We start from the raw sequence: 7011 nt of genomic DNA, 5'->3' as shown, positions 1-7011 counted from the left end.
TCCACAAAATTGCATCACCACACACTTTCCAACATTGTATTTCATTTACCACTTCTTTGCTATTCCCCTAAACTATATAAGTCTCTTTGCAGGCTCTCTGTTTCCTCAACACTAACCGCTCCTCCACCTATCTTTTTATTATCGGCAAATTTAGCCATAAATCCTTTAATATCATAGTCAAAATCATTGACATGTATCGTAAAAAGCAGTGGTCCCGACTCTGACCCCTGTGGAACTCCACTGGTAACAGGAAGCCAGCCAGAATAGGATCCTTTATTCCCACTCTCTGTTTTCTGCCGACCAGCCAATGCACCACCCACTTTAATAACTTCCCTGTCATACCATGGGCTTTTATCTTGCTAAGCAGCCTCATGCAGCACATTGTCAAAGGCCTTCTGAACATCCAAGTACACCACGTCTACTGCATCTCCTTTGTCTACCCTGCTTGTAATTTCCAAAGAATTGCAGTAGGTTTGTCAGGCAGGATTTTCCTTTCAGGAAACCATGCTGCCTTTGGCCTATCTTGTCATACGCCTCCAGATACTCCATAATCTTATCTCTAACAATCGATTCCATCAACTGCCAGCCATTGATGTCATGCTAACGGGTCTATAGTTCCCTTTCTGTTGCCTCTGACCCTTCTTAAATAGCGGAGTAACATTTGCGATTTTCCAGTCATCTGGTATAATGCCAAAATTTATCGATTCTTGAAAGATCATTGTTAATGCCTCCGCAATCTCTCCAGCTATTTTCATCAGAACCCGAGGGTGCATTCCATCAGGTCCTGGAAATTTATCCACCCTCAGACCATTAAACTTCCAGAGCACCTTCTGAGTCGTAATTTTCACTGCACAAACTTCACTTCCCTGATACTCTTGAATGTTTGGTACGCATTCAGTTCCTCTTACTTCTCAGCAACTCTCATTACAGTAACTCCAGCGATATTTTGTATTGGTCCTATATCTACCCTCGACTTTCTTTTACCCTTTATATACTTAAAAAATACTTTCCATATCTTCTTTGATATTAGTCACCAGCTTCTTCTCATAATTCATCTTTTCCTTCCGAATGACCTTCTGTTTTCTTCTGCAAGTTTTTAAAAGCTTCCCTATCTTCTATCTTCCCACTAGCTCGAGCTTCCTTGTATGTCCTCTTTTGCTTTTACTTTGGCTCTGACTTCATTTGTCAGCCACAGTAGTGTCCTTCTTCCCTTTGAAAGTTTCTTCTTATTTGGAATATATCTGTCTTGCATTTCCCTCATTTTTCGCAGAGACGCCACCCGTTGCTGCTCTGCTGTCCTTCCTGCAAATGTCCCTTTTCAGTCAACTGCAGCCAGTTCCCCTCTCATCCATTGTAATTTCCTTTATTCCACTGAAATACTGACACATTGGATTTTATTTTTTCCCTCTCAAATTTCAATGTGAATTTGATCATATTGTGATCACTGTTCCCTAAGGGTTCCTTAACCTTAAGCTGTCTTATCACCTCCAGATCATTGCACATGACCCAGTCTAGCACAGCCGATCCCCTAGTGGGCTCAACAACCAGCTGTTCTTAAAAGCCATCCCTTAGACATTCTACAAATTCTTTCTCTTGAGGTCCTCCTAATTCAGTTTCATGTTAAAATCGCCAATGATTATCATGACATTGCCTTTCTGACAGGCCTTTTCTATCTCCTGCTGTAATTTGTAATCCACATCCCGACTGCTGTTTAGACAACTGCCATTAGGGTCCTTTTACCCTTGCCATTTAACTCAACCCATAGAGACTCATGACCCTATCATGTGGATAAGATGGTGAGGAAAGTTTTTGGTCTGCTGGCCTTTATAAATCAGAGCATTGAGTACAGGAATTGGGATGTAATGTTAAAACTGTACAAGGCATTGGTGAGGTTGAATTTGGAGTATTGTGTACAGTTCTGGTCACCGAATTTTAGGAAAGATATCAACAAAATATAGAGAGTACAGAGAAGATTTACCAGAATGTTACCTGGGTTTCAGCACGTAAGTTACAGGGAAATGCTGAACAAGTTAGGTCTTTATTCTTTGGAGCGTAGAAGGTTGAGGGGGAACTTGATAGAGGTATTTAGAATAATGAGGGGGATAGATCGAGTTGACGTGGATAGACTTTTTCCATTGAGAGTAGGGGAGATTCAAACAAGAGGACATGAGTTGAGAGTTAGGGGGCCAAAGTTTAAGGGTAACACGAGGGGGAATGTCATTACTCAGAGAGTGGTAGCTGTGTGAAATGAGCTTCCAGTAGAAGTGGTAGAGGCAGGTTTGGTATTGTCATTTAAAGTAAAATTGGTTAAGTATATGGACAGGAAAGGAATGGAGGGTTATGGGCTGAGTGCGGGTCAGTGGGACGAGGTGAGTGTAAGCGTCCGCATGGACTAGAAGGGCCGAGATGGCCTGTTTCCGTGCTGTAATTGTTATATGGTTAGACGGTTACACCTTACAATCCTATGTCATCTCTTTCCAATGATTTAATATTATTTTTATCTATAGAGCCACACCACCCTCTCTGCCCAGTAACCTATCACTCTGATACACCGTATATCCTTGGACGTTCAACTCCCAACGGCAGCCACCTTTTATCCAAGTTTCAGAGATTGTCCAATTTGCCAATCTGCAGCTGAATTTCAAGATCGTTCATTTTAATCCTCATGCTCTGTACATTCAAATAACACTCTCAGCCCAGGATTTGTTGCTTTCTGTTTTAACTGCCCCACATCTCTGTTGCCCTGTTCCTCATGCCACTGGCTTTGATTAAGCCTCATCTCCTGACCATTCTTTCTGCAATCTCTGTTGTACGCTATCTCCGATTTATTTCTGTTTCCCTTTTCCTCAGCCCCATCACTCCGATTCCCATCCCCACGCCAAATCAGTTTAAACCCTCCCTAACAGCTCTATTAAATGTGCCGGCCAGGATATTGGACCCCTTAGGGTTCAGGTGTAACCCGTCCTCTTTGTACAGGTCGTACCTCCCCCAGAAGTGGCCCCAGTGATCCAGGAATCTGAAGCCCTGCCCCTTACACCAGCCTCTCAGCCACACATTAATACCCCTGATCATGCTATTCTTGCCCTCGCTAGCATGTGGCACAGGCAGCAATCCCGAGGTTACTACCCTAGAGGTCCTGCCTTTCAGCTTCCTACCGAACTCCCTGAATTCTCTCCTCACACCCTCCTCCCTTTGTCTACCTGTGTCATTTATACCAACGTGTACCGAGACTTCTGGCTGGTCACCCTCTCCCTTCAGAATACTCTGCACCCGATCTGAGAGATCCCGTACCCTGGCACCTGGGAGGCAACACACCACGCGTGTATCTGTCAGGCTTGCAGAACCTCCTGTCCGTTCCCCTCACTATTGAATCCAGTGACTACCGCATTCCTCATCTTCCTCTTTCCCTTCTGCACCATGGAACCAGTCTCAGTGCCAGAGACCCGATCGTCATGGTCGTCCTCTGTCAGGTCATCCCCCCTCAACCGCATCCAAAGCGAGGTAACGATTACTGAGGGAGATGGCCACTGGGGCACTCTCCACTCACTGGTCTATAATTTCTGGGTTCCCTCTACTCCATTCCCTTAACAAGGGGACAATGTCTTCCAATCCTCTGGTACATCTCCCTTCCTGAGTGGTAATACAAAGGTCATTGCCAGAGGCTCAGCAATCTCCTACCTCGCTTCCCACAGTAGCCCGGGGTATATCTCAGGTTGAGTTGCTCCAGCTTGAGTTGATCTGGGTAAAATTGTGATGCCACAGCTCACATTGACAGGAGATCTTACAGAAACATGTAAAATTATGAAAGGGGTAGATAAGCCAGAGGCAGGGAAGTTGCTTCCACTGGTAGGTGAGGCTAGTACGAGAGGACATTGCCTCAAGATTGGGGGATGTGGGATGGAGATGAGGAGGAACTGTTTTTCCCTGAGGGTGGTGAGTCTGTGGATTTCTCTGCCTAATGAAGCAGTGGAGGTGACCTCAGTAAATGTATTTGAGACAACGTTTTATAGATTTTTGCATCGTAGGGGAATTAAGGGTTATGGCGAAACGGCAGGTAGATGGAGATGAGTCCATGGCCAGATCTGCCATGATCTAATTAAATGTCGGAGCAGGCTGGACCGGCTGTGTTTTCACCACAGAATAAAATCCCACCTGAAATATTCTCCTTCACCCATTGATGTATTTTGCATTGTTGTTCATCCTAGGAGATAAAGATGTACCTCATTCCAGTTGGAATTGTATCTGTGTCTGAAATGAAGTTTTCTATTGTAACTCAGTGTTATCCACAGGAACCGGGGTGCTGAGAACACACCAGCATTTGTTCACTGGAGATCAGTTCTTTAACTGCATTGATTGTACAAGGGATTCAAACGTCTGACTGTCTGAATTGCCAGATGATTGATCGCAGTGAGATATCATTCTCCTTCTCTCAGTGTGGGAGTGGATTCTCTCACAGCCTACCCACATACAGGCCAGTGAGTTCACCGTGGAGAGATATCATTCTCCTTCTCTCAGTTTGGGAGGGGATTCACTCACAGCCTACCCACAGACAGGCCAGTGAGTTCACTGTGGGGAGAGGTCATTCACCTGCTCTGTGTGAGGGAGGGGATCTACTCAGTCATCCAGTCTGAAGATACATCAGCAAGTTCACACCATAGTGAGATGCTCCGCCTGTTCTGACTGCGGGAAGCAATTCATTCTGTCATCGATGCTGAAGATATATCCAAAAATTCACCAGTGAGGAGACGTTTCTCAGAGTGTGGGAAGGCACTGACACAATCAACCACACTACAGAGACACCAGCAAGTTCACACGGTGCCATGGCTGTTCCCCACCTCTGAATGTTGAAACGGATTCATTTAGTCATCTCAACTGAACAAACTTCACTGAGTTCACACTGAGAAGATGCCGTTCACCTGCTCAGATTGTGGGAAGGAGTTCACTTCGTCATCTCAACTGAAGGTACACGGGCGAGTTCACACTGGGGAGAGGCCGTTCACCTGCTCAGACTGTGGGAAGCGATTCACTCGGTCATCTCACCTACTGAGACACCAGCTGGTTCACACTGGGGAGAAACCGTTCATCTGCTCAGAATGTGGGAAGGCATTCACTCGGTCATCTCAACTACAGGAACATCAGCAAACTCACACTGGGGAGAAACCGTTCAGCTGCTCAGAATGTGGGAAGGGATTCACCCGGTCATCTGACCTGAAGGTACATCAGCAAGTTCATACTGGGGTGAGTCCGTTCACCTGCTCTGAATGTGGGAAAGGATTCACGCACTCATCCAAACTACAGAGACACTTGCTGGTTCACACTGGGGAGAGGCCATTCACCTGCTCTGAATGTGGGAAGGGATTCACTCAGTCATCCAAACTACAGACACACTGGCTTGTTCACACCGGGGAGAAACCGTTTGCCTGCTCCGTATGTGAGAAAGGATTCACACGTTCATCTCAACTGAAGGAACATCAGCGAATTCACACTGGGGAGAAACCGTTCACTTGCTCAGACTGTGGGAAGGAGTTCGCTCGTGCAGCTCAGCTGAGCGTACATCAACGATTTCACACTGGGGAGAAACCGTTCAGCTGCTCTGAATGTGGGAAGGGATTCACTTGGTCATCTGACTTGAAGCTGCATCAGCGAGTTCACACTGGGGACAGACAGTCAGACTATAAGATATAAGACCAGAATGAGGCTGTTTACCCCATCGAGTCTGTTCTGTCATTTTATCGTGGCTGATCCAAATTCCCTCTCTGCTCCAATCACCTGTCTTGTCCCCGTATCCCTTCATGCCCGGATCAATCAAGATTCTATCCACCTCTGCCCTAAATGTACATAAAGAATTGGCCTCCACAGCTGCCTGTGGCACGGAATTCCGCAGATTCACCACTCTCTGTCTGTTCTCTGTCATCTCCGTTCTGAAAGGACACCCCTCTATTCTGATGCTCTGTTCCCTGGTCGTAGACTCTTCCACCACAGGAAGCATTCTTTCCACATCCACTCTATCAAGCCCTTCCACAGTTTGATAAGTTTCAATGAGATCAGCTCTAATCCCTCTGCTGATACAGGCTCAGGCCCATTAAACACTCTTCATATAACAATCCATTCAATCCTGAAATCTGTTTTTGTGAACATACTTTGAACCTTCTCCAGCTTCAGCACATCCTTTCTAAGATAAGCGGCCCAAACCTGTATTCCAAGTGAGGCCTCACCAGTGATTACCAACTTCCCAAATTACATCCTTGCTTATATATTGTAGATCTCTGGAAATGAATGCTAACGTTGCATTTGCCTTCCACACCACAGACTCAACCTGCAAATTAGCTGTTAGGGAATCCTGAACATGGACTCCCCGTGTCCCTTTGCACCTCAGTTGTTTGGTATTTTCTGCCCAATTCGAAGAAGTTAACACTTTCATTTCTTCTACCAAAATGCATGAACATACACTTCCCATCACTGTATTCCATCTGCTGTTCTTTTCCCATTCTCTAAATCTATCTCAGTCCTTCTGTACCCTCTCTACCGAAAACTACCTGCCCCTCCTCATGTCTTCATATCGTCTGCAAACCTTGTAACAAAGCCAGCAATTCCGTCTTCCAAACTATTGGAATATAACACAAATCACCAGTCCGAACACAGAGCCCTGAGGAACGCCACTAGTAACTGGCAGCCAACCAGAGATGGCTCCCTTTATCCCCAGTCTTTGCCTCCTACCATTCAGCTTGTCATGGTCCGGTCTGTGACGTCTGCGTTCCGGTTCACGGTCCGGTCCGTGGACTCTGGACTCCGGGTCTTCTGGCTGTCCATTGTTTCATTTGGGCTTAATCACAGGCACCTGATTCTCAAATTGGGGCTGGAATATAAGTGGCCCTGGGTTCAAGTGTGGTTGCTGGTTCATCTTGTCAGTATCCTGTTCTCTCCTCTGTGGGGTTCGTCTTGACAGTATGCTCTCCTTGCCTCCGTTGGGTAAGACAGGCCTGAGGCTGGACTGTTCCCTTCCCTTCCCCT

The sequence above is a fragment of the Hemitrygon akajei genome, unplaced genomic scaffold, assembly GCF_048418815.1.
Source record: "Hemitrygon akajei unplaced genomic scaffold, sHemAka1.3 Scf000037, whole genome shotgun sequence".
Classification (NCBI taxonomy): domain Eukaryota; kingdom Metazoa; phylum Chordata; class Chondrichthyes; order Myliobatiformes; family Dasyatidae; genus Hemitrygon; species Hemitrygon akajei.
This window is presented reverse-complemented; position numbering follows the sequence as displayed.